The following is a 14462-nucleotide window of genomic DNA, read 5'->3' as shown; positions in this document are numbered from 1 at the left end:
CAAGGTCTCCATTAATGGCGCCCGAGCCTCTGTTTAATGGCATGGCGATGTCTCACTCGACTGAGATTTAAGAGAGAAAAACGAAATCTGAAAGCACGGATCTTGATGTAAGATCCGACGGACCTATATAGCATCTACTACGACTTATAGCAAGACTGATGAATATATAAGGACGATTAATTTTTTTTGATCAAAGTAGGGCTTGCCCCTTCCGATTTTCATTACTGAAAACCACCACAATTCACAAGAAGTTCAGCACAACTCCAGCCTAACAGGAAGGACTAAAAGCTACCAGAATGAAATCGCAACATCCCAAGAGGCCAACAAAGGCCAAACATCCGTGCTAGAACCCAACATTTCACAACCGATGACACAATCCACATCCTAAACCGATTATTACATCAAAAGAAACCAGGAAACTAGTCTCCGCGGCGAGCGGCGATGAGCTCTTTCGTGTCCTCAAGACGCTGCTTGGGAACATCCACGGATTCCTCCACCAGCCTTTGGCGCTCGTTGCGGAGCATGTCATTCTTGTCCATAAGTTTCTTGACGATGACGCCGGTCCTCTCCAACAAGGCACTAGTCTCCTCCTGCTGGTCTGCACTTCGGACAATCTTCTCCCTCAGCAGGTTGTGCTCGGCCCGGAGCCTCTCATTGCCCTCCCTTAGTTGCTGGATGATGCCGGTAGCCTGTTCAAACGAGGCTATCATGTCATCCTGCAACCTCGCCGAGCCGGAGATCTGATCCATGTGGCTATGGATGATCTTAGGCATGCGCCTGTAATAGTCGTCGCCTGACAGCGAGAAATTTTCCTAGGCTGTCGCGGCGCGGCGGGACATCTCTGCTGCATTCATGTGTCACGGCGGGACATCTATGCTGCTTCAGCGGCGCGGCGGGACCTCCGTGCTGCTACATCCGTGCGGTGGGACATGTCGGCTGCTTTCGCAGCGAGGCGGGACATCTCTCGTGCTTCCGCTTCCATGCTCGCCTCTCCTTGGTGGCAATCTCACGACCAAGAACTCACGCTGGCCATGGCAGGCGCAAGGGAGGATGCTGAATGAATTGTTTGTTTTTGTGGATGAGGAGTTGAGGAGGAATGTGCAGTCATTTTGGCATACTAGTATTTATAACCGAGTACTAATACGCTCCAAAGTGGGAAAACGTTTAGGTTGTGATAAGTGTGAACTTGTTTGCAATTCAATATACTCCCCTTTTGTAAGGCCCTGCTTTGGAAAGGTGCATGCATGCAACCATTTCATTGGTTGCATTGAAAGCCATTGTTGTTGGTGCCATGGCTGAAAAATTAATATACTTCATGCGTGCTTTTTCATTGGCTACATGCATGTGAGAGAGTGCATTGGGAGTGAAATGAAAGAATTAATGTGAGCAAATTACTATGTGTCTTAGTCTAAGAGAAATTGTCTTTAGGCCTAATAAACCCGGACGGAGGGAGTAGCATGGTACTAATATGCTCCTAAGTGGGAAACCGTTTAGGTTGTGATCGGTGTGAACAGGTTTGCAATTCAATATAGCGTGGTACTAATACGCTCCTAAGTGGGAAACCGTTTAGGTTGTGATCGGTGTGAACATGTTTGCAATTCAATATAGCATGCAGTAATTTGCAATTCAAATTTTAGTTTTTCCATTTTATAAGGCTAAATTTGGTTGTTCCCCAACACATGTTCAGATTCCAAGGTGCATTAAATCATTGCATGCAAGTATTAAGAGAAAATTGACCAATGCATGTACTTTATGCATGCATGCATTGCAATTAATGCATTGATAAACAAATTTTTTTGAGAAAAACAAGAGCATTAATTAGGTGCTTTTGCAAACTACAAAAAATATTCCACCACTCACCATCTTGGTTGGTGAGATTTTTGAATTAAGCCCTATAAACCGGAAAGGAGGGAGTACTGCTGTGTATGTGCAATAACTGGCACCGTCGTATACATATCTTACGGTTAATGGGGCGTTCGACAGGAATAGCCGCGTGGCGAACTGTAGGCTAGTCTTTTTGTCAGACACATTAAACCTATCTCTCGGGACTTCTCGCACGCACCATCGTGCCACCCACAAAAACTTGTACTCTGAGTTTAGTAGTACGTTATACAGGAAGAGAAGAGGTGCACGCATGCACTCGGCCTCTCACACACGCGTCTGTTTTTTCTTGAAAAGGAGGTTGATGACCCCTGGCCTCTGCATCTGGGAGTCACACACGCATCTATAGCTACGAATTGTAGTGTTCTCAACCATCCGATTGGCTCTATCATGGATGTACCTATATACTAAAACATGTCCAGATACATCTATATTTTGACAAATGGAAGGCACGTATTGTGGAACGGAGGGAGTGCTTGTCACCAAAATGGATAAAAAGGGACGTATCTAGAACTAAAATACGTCTACATACACCTCCTTTTATACATTTTTTATGACAAGTAGTACTTCTTATCCGTTCGACTGTTGGAAATTACTGATCTGATGTCGAAGTAATTGCTGCATCGCCACCAAAACCCACCATTTCTTAAGCTAAAGTAGACCAAGGTAATCCCTATATTAGCATATTACTAAGATAAAACAGAAGGCACTATAGAAACATATAGGACGTGAGCTTATCAATCTGAATGTGGAGGGACACAAGCTTAGCCCCGGCCAGCAGCTTGGGCGGAACTATCAAGAAGGTCAGCTCATGCACGTCGACATCGCAGGGATCCTTGCTGCTTTTCACCTCCATTTCCACCTTGACGGCGTCGGTCGTGCCTTTGGGCTCCCCTAGAGGGCCGTTCGCCCACAGCTTGGCCACGTAGTGCGGCAGGGGGGACGCCCCCGCTCTGATGCAGACGACCGACACGGTGATAGGCGCGCCGATGTCGAGCACGCAATCGACCAAGAAAAACACGTGGCGGTCCTCCTCCGCGAACAACAAGAGTTGTGGCTCCGACAGTGGCACTTGCAGCTGGAGCACCTTGCCGTACTGGATCCTGTGCACGGGCATGGGATGCGTGGTGCTGATGTGGTGGTAGAGCGCCGGCGGCGGGCCTTCGTAGCTGCAGACGGGCACGGGGCATTTGCAGAGCGCGAGCGGACACACGCTCTGGTGATCGCCGAGCTTGTGGTAAGTGACGTAGAGCCCACAGCCTTCATGCGGGCACTCCACCCTCACCGACGAAAGTTCGGAGTCCACCGCTGTGTTCCGCACGTTGAAGCCACCGCCATGCTCGCACTTTTGGCACTGCCGCTGGTTCCCGAGGCGCTTGACGCGGCAGTCTGCGCAGGCCAGGTGCCCTCCCTTGCACTACAGAAATCAATCAAACAACACATCAATCAAGAAACCTGCACCTTGCTCAATCAACCGAACGGACGAGGTGTATTCGAACCTCATACACTGGAGGTGTCAAGGGGCAGAGGCACAAGGGGCAGTGGAGCACGGTGAGGTGCATCGAGACCTTAGAGAGCTCCATCATCGGGTCCTGTTTGGTCTGCATGATCTCGCCCTCCTCGCGCACAACCATCTCTCGACTTGGGCCGAGGTATTACAAAGCTTTACCGTCACATATTTTATACTACTTCAAGGTTCATTAAGTCAACACATGCAAGTACTCCCTCTGGTCCTTTTTACTCCGCACATTAGCTTTGTCTGAAATCAAAGTTTGCTAAGTTTGACCAAATTTATATTAAAAAATATTAACATCTATAACATCTAATAAATATAATATGAAAATATATTTCGAGATGGATCTAATAATAAATATGTTGTTTTGTGAATGTTAATAATTTTTTGTATAAATTTGGTCAAAGTTGGATGAGATTGACTTCAGACAAACCTAATATGCAGAGTAAAAAGGACCGGAGGGAGTATCAAAAGGAGAGTCACGACATGCATGCATGCGTTGTAATTAATGCATTGGTAAACGCAAATTATTGAAATATATAGAGTGTAGTGCTTTGATGTGTCATGTCAACTCATACATCAGCGAGAAGTTTGATTATCCTCTCCCTCGTGGACTTAACTGCACCTGCCTTTGGCTGTATGAAAGGTTGGCCACACACCTGTCGGGCCCACCTGTCATACACGCAAAGGCAGGAGCGTCCCTCCCTCACCCATAAGGGTGGTGGCTGGCAAGACTAGGAGAAGCGTTCGCTACACACTCACCCTCCCGCACGCTGTGGACATGCAGTAGTTCAATCGGTGTCAGATGGCCAGAAGCGTACTGTTGTACTCCTCCAGTGCAGTAGTACTCCATCATTGTTCGACTTCCCGAAGAGGCGAAGTCCAAGCGCAGCCCAGACGCTCGTGTGGCAGTTTCATGTGTAGAGTAGTCTAGGATAGCGTGTACCGTGCCTGTAAGCTTAAAATCATTGGGGTCGGCTCCATGCTATGTGGCTGATACGTCTCCGTCGTATCTACTTTTCCAAACACTTTTGCCCTTGTTTTGGACTCTAACTTGTATGATTTGAATGGAACTAACCCGGACTGACGCTGTTTTCAGCAGAATTGCCTTGATGTTGTTTTATGTGCAGAAAACAAATATTCTCGGAATGACCGAAAACTCCACGGAACATCTTAGAAAAAAGAATAAAAAATCGTTGCCAAAAATGAAGAATAGGGGGGCCACACCCTTCTCACGAGGGTGGGGGGCGCCCCCCCTAGGGCATTCCCCCTACCTCGTGGGCCCCCTGGAAACCCTCCGACGCCAACTCCAACTCTATATATTTGCTTTCGGAGAGAAAAAAATAAGAGAGAAGAAATCATCACGTTTTACGATACAGAGCCGCCACCAAGCCCTAAAACCTCTTGGGAGGGCTGATCTGGAGTCTATTTGGGGCTCCGGAGAGGGGGATTCATCGTCATCGTCATCATCAACCATCCTCCATCACCAATTTCATGATGCTCACCGCTGTGCGTGAGTAATTCCATCGTAGGCTTGCTGGACGGTGATGGGTTGGATGAGATTTATCATGTAATCGAGTTAGTTTTGTTAGGGTTTGATCCCTGGTATCCATTATGTTCTGAGATTGATGTTGTGATGACTTTGCTATGCTTAATGCTTGTCACTAGGGCCCGAGTGCCATGATTTTAGATCTGAACCTATTATGTTTTCATGAATATATGTGAGTTCTTGATCCTATCTTGCAAGTCTATAGTCACCTACTATGTGTTATGATCCGGCAACCTCGAATTGACAATAATCGGGACCACTCCCGGTGATGACCATAGTTTGAGGAGTTCATGTATTCACTATGTGCTAATGCTTTGTTCCGGTTCTCTATTGAAAGCAGGCCTTAATATCCCTTAGTTTCCAATAGGACCCGGCTACCACGGGAGGGTAGGACAAAAGATGTCATGCAAGTTCTTTTCCATAAGGACGTATGACTATATACGGAATACATGCCTACATTACATTGATGAATTGGAGCTAGTTCTGTGTCACCCTATGTTATGACTGTTACATGATGAACCGCATCCGGCATAATTATCCAACACTAATCCGGTGCCTACGAGTTTTCCATATACTGGTTTACGCTTATTTACTTTCTCGTCGCTACTGTTACAATCACTATAAAATACCAAAAACATTACTTTTGCTGTCTTTACTTTTGTTGCTGCTACTACCACTATCATATTACTTTGCTACTAAACACTTTTCTGTAGATACTAAGTTTCCATGTGTGGTTGAACTGACAACTCAGCTGCTAATACTTGAGAATATTCTTTGGCTCCCCTTGTGTCGAATCAATAAATTTGGGTTGAATACTCTACCCTCGAAAGCTGTTGCGATCCCCTATACTTGTGGGTTATCAAGACAAATTTTTGGCGCCGTTGCCGGGGAGCATAGCTCCATTCTTTGAGTCACTTGGGATTTATATTTGCTGGACACTATGAAGAACTTGAGAGATCCAAAAACCAAGATCTATCGCTCAACTACGAGGGGAGGTAAGGAACTGCCATCTAGCTCTGCACTTGATTCACCTTCTATTATGAGTAAGTTTGCGACATCTACACCTGCTTCTGCTATTCGTTCTGATATGTCGCATGTTATTGATGATGCCACTTCTGCTATGCATGCTACTTATGATGAAACTGCTTCTATGAATGATACTACTGTGCCCCTTGGTGAATTTCTTGATGAACAAATTGCTAGGGCTAGAGAAAAAGAAATTATTGAATCTGAATACGATGATGATATAGATGATGAAAATATGCCTGTTATTCCTGAGGGTTATCTTTTTGATATGGAATCTTCTGCCGCTATTTTAGCTTGCAAAGATAGATATGAGCTTAAGAGGTTATTAATTAAATGGAACAAAGAATCGCTTAGAGATAAAATGAGACCTGACCCCGCTGTTGCTACTTCACCTATTTGTGTTCCTGATAGGGATTATGAATTCTCTATTGATCCTGATATAATTACTTTAGTTGAGTCTGATCCATTTTATGGCTATGAATCTGAAACTGTTGTGGCACATCTTACTAAGTTAAATGATATAGCTGCCCTGTTCACTAATGATGAGAGATCGCGTTACTTTTATATACTCAAAATATTTCTGTTCTCATTAAAGGGTGATGCTAAGATATGGTTTAATTCTCTTGATCCTGGTTGTGTGAGTAGTCCCCAGGATATGATTTATTACTTCTCTGCTAAATATTTCCCTGCTCATAAGAAACAAGCTGCTTTGAGGGAAATATACAACTTCGTGCAAATTAAAGAAGAGAGTCTCCCACAATCTTGGGGGAGGCTTCTCAAGTTACTTAATGCTTTGCCTGATCATCCTCTTAAGAAACCTGAAATACTTGATATCTTTTATAATGGACTAACCGATGCTTCTAGAGATTACCTGGATAGTTGTGTTGGTTCTCTTTTCAGGGAAAGAACACCAGATGAAGCTGAAATTCTATTGAATAATATGTTGACAAATGAAAATAATTGGGCACCTCCTGAGCCAACTCCTGAGCCAGCTCCCGCTCCAATTACTGAGCCTATTCCTAAACCAACTCTGAAGAAGAGAGGTGTTCTATTTCTCAGTCCCGAAGATATGCAAGAGGCAAAGAAATCTATGAAAGAAAAAGGTATTAAAGCTGAAGGCGTTAAGAATTTACCTCCTATTGAAGAAATACATGGTCTTAATATACCGCCTGTTGAAGAAACTTATGATCTTAATTCTTTATTTATTGAAGAACCTCGTGATCCCGATATCCCGACACAGGTAGTAAACGCAAATTCTCTCTATAGATATGATAAAGCTGAAGTCCCTCCTGCTAAAATTGCTAGTCAGTGCTTGGATGAGTTTGATAACTTTAAGTTTAAGCAAGACGACTTCAATGCTTATTTTGGTAGACAATTAAAAGAAAATGCTTATTTGATTAGATGCTCGGGTGATTATATGGCTAATATTAAAGGTGAACTTAAACTTGTTAGCAAACATGCTTCTATGGTTACCACTCAAGTAGAACAAGTACTTAAGGCTCAAAAAGAATTGCTTGACGAAATGAATAGTAAGAAAAATGATTATGCTGTTAGAGTGGCTACTAGAACTGGTAGAATGACTCAGGAACCTTTGTATCCTGAAGGCCACCCTAAGAGAATCGAGCAAGATTCTCAAAGAAATAATATTGATGTTCCTAGTTCTTCTAAAAAGAAGAAGAAGAAAAATGATAGAACTGTGCAAACTTCTAGTGAACCTATTGCTGTACCACCTGATAATCCAAATGATATTTCTATGTCTGATGCTGAAACACAATCTGGTAATGAACATGAACCTAGTAAAAATATTAATGATGATGTTCATGATGATGCTCAACCTAGTAATGATAATGATGTAGAAAGTGAACCTGTTGTTGATCTTGATAACCCACAATCAAAGAATCAACGTCATGATAAAATAGACTTTGTTGCTAGTAAACATGGTAAATAAAGGGAACCTTGGGTTGAGAAACCCATGCCTTTTCCATCCAAGAAAAAGGACGATGAGGATTTTGAGCGTTTTGCTGAAATGATTAGGCCTATCTTTTTTCATATGAGATTAACTGATGTGCTCAAAACAAATCCTTATGCTAAATATATGAAGGATATCATTACTAATAAAAAAAAGATACCGGAAGCTGAAATTTCCACCATGCTTGCTAATTATACTTTTAAGGGTGGAATACCAAAGAAACTTGGAGATCCCGGAGTACCTACTATACCTTGCTCCATTAAAAGAAATTATATTAAAACTGCTTTATGTGATCTTGGAGCCGGTGTTAGTGTTATGCCTCTCTCTTTATATCGTAGACTTGACTTGAATAAGCTGACACCTACTGAAATATCTTTGCAAATGGCTGATAAATCAACTACTATACCTGTCGGTATTTGTGAGGATGTGCCTGTTGTGGTTGCAAACATTACTATTTTAACGGACTTTGTTATTCTTGATATTCCCGAGGATGATAGTATGTCTATTATTCTTGGAAGACCTTTTCTTAATACTGCAGGGGCTATTATTGATTGGAACAAAGGCAATGTCACTTTTCATGTTAATGGTAATGAGCATACGGTACACTTTCCGAGGAAACAACCTCAAGTTCATAGTATCAACTCTATTGGAAAAATTCCATCGATTATATTTGGAGGTTTTGAATTTCCTCTTCCTACTGTCAAGAAGAAATATGATATTCTTATTATTGGGGATGTGCATATCCCCGTTGAGGTAACTTAGTGTTATTCGAAATTTCTCTAGTTTCATGATTATCGGAATGAGTTTGTTAACAAGACTTGATCAACCTTGTTAGTTGATTCTTTTTGATGGGCATGAGATGGATGAAACTAGAAGCACAACCTTCTGGACCATCTCTATACTTTCTGTTAATTAGTAGAAATAAAATAAAAATAGTATTTTTCTGTCTGTTTCCTGACTTATCCGTGCAATATAAAAATATCCTGAAAATAGAAGTCCTCAGAATGACATGCCAATTTAATATGATTTTTTTGGGAATATTTGAGGATTTACTGTGCAAAAATTACCGCGGGAGGAGCTGCCACCTGGCCACGAGGGTGGTGGGCGCCCCCCCCCCTATCGGGCGCACGGCCCTGCCTCGTGGGCCCATGGTGGCCCTCCTCCACTTATCCCAGCACCCATCTTCTTCCTCTATCTCACACAAACCCGAAAAACCAACTCAAGCACGAGTTCCAGCCACTTTTGAAGTGATTTTCGATCTCTTTGCTCAAAGCACCTCTCACAAAACTGCTTGGGGAGATTGTTCCTTGGTATGTGACTCCTCCATTAGTCCAATTACTTTTTGTTCTAGTGCTTTATTCTTTGCAAATTAGTGATGCATAGGTGACCATGTTCTTGAGCTTGCATGTCAAATTTATATGGTTCCAAGTAGTTCTAATGCTTGATATAGGCTCTAGGCACTTGTAGGATTAGTTGCTATCAGTTTTATTGAAGTTGGTTCACTTTTGTTTGAAGTTAGTAAAAATTTCAGATTGTTTCTGAAAAATAATGAGGATATTTTTGAGGGGCTCGTCGAGCCAAAGCTCGAAGGAAAAGGCACCAAAGCCTAAGTATAATTTGTCGTGCACCGTGGAGATTTGGGCGTGTGAATGGCCTTCTGAATATTTCTTGAGAGCAGCCGGTATCTATGAAGATTTTCATGAATTGGCTCACAATGCAGACCCCACCGCTTTCCTCCACAACCAATGCGATCAGTTTCTCTTACTCACAAATACTTTTATGCAAAACTTTCATTTTCATTCTAGGAACTCACCACCTACGGTGGAGTTTCATTTATATGATGAGCATAAGGAGATGTCACTTTATGATTTCTGTCAGATTTATTTAATCCCTTTTGAGGGCAAGACAGAAGAACCACATCATGATGATATGGCTAGGTTTATTGATACTATCACTTTAGGAGAAACTAGAAAGGTTTCCAATGCATGAATCACTGTCATACATTTTCCTGTTTTACGTTACTTTGCATTATTTGCTAGTCGCTGTTTAATTGGACGCGGAAATAGTGGAAACCTTAGTATCCCTCATATAATTATTATGCACCATGGTTTATACAGTGATAACACTTTTAGTATGGGCGGTATTATTGCTAGACGGTTAAGTATGAACCGTACTAAGGGTCCCATCTTTGGAGGCGTCTATGCCACACGCCTAGCTGCACATTTTAACATACCTATTAGGCATGCTAAGAAGGAAGAAAAGGTGTTGCCCCGTGTTTATCTAGATCATAAAAGTATGGTGGCACATGATTTTATTGTTAAGAATAGGGCAGGAGAGCTTAAGTATCAATTGTTCTTTAACAAACATCATCCTTAAACTATTACGTTGCCTGCTCCTTCTATGTTTAATTTTGTAGGACCCTACCTCGTTACATGGGCTGCCGTCTAAGCTTACAAGAATCCTGCACCAGCCCCGGAACAGGAGCCACAAGATGATCCTCCACGACAATCTGTTTATTCTAGGGATCCAAAGATGACTGTCAGCCAGTGGCAGTCAGAGTCTTCTTCTTCATCAAGTATGATCCCAACTATTCTTCCTCGTCATAGTACAACCCCAACAACTATTATTATGGATATCCGCCAGGCCAGCCATGGCCATAGACCAACTTAGGCCAAAAGCCTAAGCTTGGGGGAGTACGTATTTCTCACCGACATTACATTTATGCTCACACACACTCATTGCTAAATCTCGGTGCTCATACTTTTTCACTGTAATATCCATGCTAGTTTATTTTCTTTTTCCTGCTTTCTTCTTGTGTGTTTGTTAAACCTTAAAGAAAAACCAAAAAAATTAGTAGTAGTTTATTTTTCTGCTGTATTAGTAATAATTAAAAAGAAACCCCAAAAATATTTCCGATTCTTCTTTTGCTTGTTGGGAGCTTTCCCATGTAAATAGTTTTATTTATTTTCTTTTCTTTGGGGGTCAGTAGGAGAAGACCACAATTAAATTGTTGAAGTGGCTCTTATATGCATCATTGTTGAATTAACCCAGAGCCCATATTGCCTTGTCTTCTCCTATTTATTGAATGCTCGCAGTTTCCAGCTTAGTCCAACACACGTACACTCTTATTATTATTCACACCATTCGGTCGTGCAAGTGAAAGGAAATTATGATGATATATGATGGGCTGACTGAGATGAGAAAAGCTGGTATGAACTCGACCTCTATTTTTTTGTAAATATGATGAGTCCCTCGTTCTTGATTCAGCTTATTATGAATAAACATGTTTGCAATGACAATTATAGATCATAGTTGCTTGTGCCATGCTTGATTAGCTATGAGTTATAATGGTTTACCTTGTGTGCCAACATGCTATTGAGATGTTTATGATGTGGTATGATGGGGTGGTATCCTCCTTTAAATGATTTAAGTGACTTGACTTGTCACATGTTCACGCATGTAGTTGAAACAAAATCAACATAGCCTTCACGATATTTATGTTCATGGTGGATTATATCCTACTCATGCTTGCATCCAATGTTTATTAGTTTTAATGCGTATACATGGCTGTTGTCGCTCTCTAGTTGGTCGCTTCCCAGTCTTTTGCTAGCCTTCACTTGTACTAAGCGGGAATACTGCTTGTGCATCCAATCCCTCAAACACCAAAGTTATTCCAGATGAGTCCACCATACCTTCCTATATGCGGTATCTACCTGCCGTTCCAAGTAAATTTGTATGTGCCAAACTCTAAACCTTCAAATAAACATTCTATTTTGTATGCTCAAATAGCTCATGTATCAACAAAGGTTGTCCTTATCTTCCGTGTTAGGCGGGTTATTCTCAAGAGGAGTGGACTCTGCTCCTCACTCACGAGAAAATGGCTGGTCATCGGGATGCCCAGTCCCATGCTTTATGCAAACTAAATCAAAATTAATTGCAAACAAAACTCCCCCTGGGACCTGATGTATGTTGGAGGCACTTGTTGTTTCGAGCAAGCCATGGATTGATGCTTGTTGGTGGAGGGGGAGTATAAACTTTACCATTCTGTTTGGGAACCGCATATAATGTGTTTAGCATGGAAGATATCGCCATCTCCTAGTTGTTACGTTGACAATGAAAGTATACCGCTCAAAATACAATTTATCTCTATTTCAAAATCGAGCTCTGGCACCTCTACAAATCCCTGCTTCCCTCTGCGAAGGGCCTATCCATTTACTTTTTTGTTGAGTCATCACCCTCTTATTAAAAAGCACTAGCTGGAGAGCAGAGCCGTCATTTGCATTCATCACTTTTAATTTATATTGGGTATGACTATGATTGGATCTCTTTTACCGTGAATTACAATGTCTAGTCAGTCCTTGATCTTTAAAGGTGTTCTGCATTTATGTTTTGCGGTCTCAGAAAGGGCTAGCGAGATACCATCTTGTTATATCATATTGTGGTTGTTTTGAGAAAGTGTTGTCATCCGAGATTTATGATTATGACTTGCTAGTTGATTATGCTATTGATATGAGTAATTGTGAGACCTGAGAATTATTGCAAATGTGGTTAGTTATGATCTATGCTGAAAACTTGAATGCTGGCTTGACATAGTTACAACAACAAGAGCAAATAGAGTTTGTAAAAGTTTTTCTTTCTTTCAGTTTGTCAACAGAATTGCTTGAGGACAAGCAAGGGTTTAAGCTTGGGGGAGTTGATACATCTCCATCGTATCTACTTTTCCAAACACTTTTGCCCTTGTTTTGGACTCTAACTTGTATGATTTGAATGGAACTAACCCGGACTGACGTTGTTTTCAGCAGAATTGCCATGATGTTGTTTTATGTGCAGAAAACAAATATTCTTGGAATGACCTGAAACTCCACGGAACATCTTAGAAAAAACAATAAAAAAACCTCGCCAAAGATGAAGACCAGGGGGCCCACACCCTTCTCACGAGGGTGGGGGCGCCCCCCCTAGGCCGCGCCCCCCACCTCGTGGGCCCCCTGGAAACCCTCTGACGCCAACTCCAACTCTATATATTTGCTTTCAAAGAGAGAAAGAATAAGAGAGAAGAAATCATCGCGTTTTACGATACGGAGCCGCCGCCAAGCCCTAAAACCTCTCGGGAGGGCTGATCTGGAGTCCGTTCGGGGCTCTGGAGAGGGGGATTCATTGCCGTCGTCATCATCAACCATCCTCCATCACCAATTTCATGATGCTCACCGCCGTGCGTGAGTAATTCCATCGTACGCTTGCTGGATGGTGATGGGTTGGATGAGATTTATCATGTAATCTAGTTAGTTTTGTTAGGGTTTGATCCCTAGTATCCATTATGTTCTGAGATTGATGTTGCTATGACTTTGCTATGCTTAATGCTTGTCACTAGGGCCCGAGTGCCATGATTTCAGATCTGAACCTATTATGTTTTCATGAATATATGTGAGTTCTTGATCCTAACTTGCAAGTCTATAGTCACCTACTATGTGTTATGATACGGCAACCCCGAAGTGACAATAATCGAGACCACTCTCGTTGATGACCATAGTTTGAGGAGTTCATGTATTCACTATGTGCTAATGCTTTGTTCCGGTTCTCTATTAAAAGGAGGCCTTAATATCCCTTAGTTTCCAATAGGACCCCGCTGCCACGGGAGGGTAGGACAAAAGATGCCATGCAAGTTCTTTTCCATAAGCACGTATGACTATATATGGAATACATGCCTACATTACATTGATGAATTGGAGCTAGTTCTGTGTCACCCTATGTTATTACTGTTACATGATGAACCGCATCCGGCATAATTATCCAACACTAATCCGGTGCCTATGAGTTTTCCATATACTGGTTTACGCTTATTTACTTTCCCGCTTCTACTGTTACAATCACTATAAAATACCAAAAACATTACTTTTGTTGTCTTTACTTTTGTTGCTGCTACTACCACTATCATATTACTTTGCTACTATACACTTTGCTGCAGATACTAAGTTTCCAGGTGTGGTTGAATTGACAACTCAGCTGCTAATACTTTAGAATATTCTTTGGCTCCCCTTGTGTCGAATCAATAAATTTGGGTTGAATACTCTACCCTCGAAAGCTGTTGCGATCCCCTATACTTGTGGGTTATCAGTGGCCGTCTCGAAGTTAAAAAAAATAGTCTTCCGGCCCTACCTGACACCCTGGTGGTTCTAGTTTGCACGCTCATCTGGTTAAGACGGGAATATATATTTTAATTTGTTTTTTTCGAAAAGGGGGGACTGCCCGGCCTCTGCATCAGAACGATGCATACGGCCACATATATTTCAATTTGTGGTGGGTAAATGTTAGAGGTTGCAGCAAATATATTGTACACTGTGGGTCTTTCAGCCAAATTTAGAGGCAACCATGTGGGGCTAGTGCTATGATGTGTCGCGTCAACTCATACAACGAGGAGAAGCTTGATTTTACTACACGCCTTCTCCCTCACCCATGCGCGCGGTTGCTCGCAAACGAGGACAGGCTTTTGCTTAGTAGTACTTCTACAACAAGCTATCCGTCCCGCA

Source organism: Triticum urartu, chromosome 2 (assembly GCF_003073215.2).
Source record: "Triticum urartu cultivar G1812 chromosome 2, Tu2.1, whole genome shotgun sequence".
Classification (NCBI taxonomy): domain Eukaryota; kingdom Viridiplantae; phylum Streptophyta; class Magnoliopsida; order Poales; family Poaceae; genus Triticum; species Triticum urartu.
The sequence above is the reverse complement of the archived record's forward strand: the minus strand, read 5'-3'. Positions refer to the sequence as shown.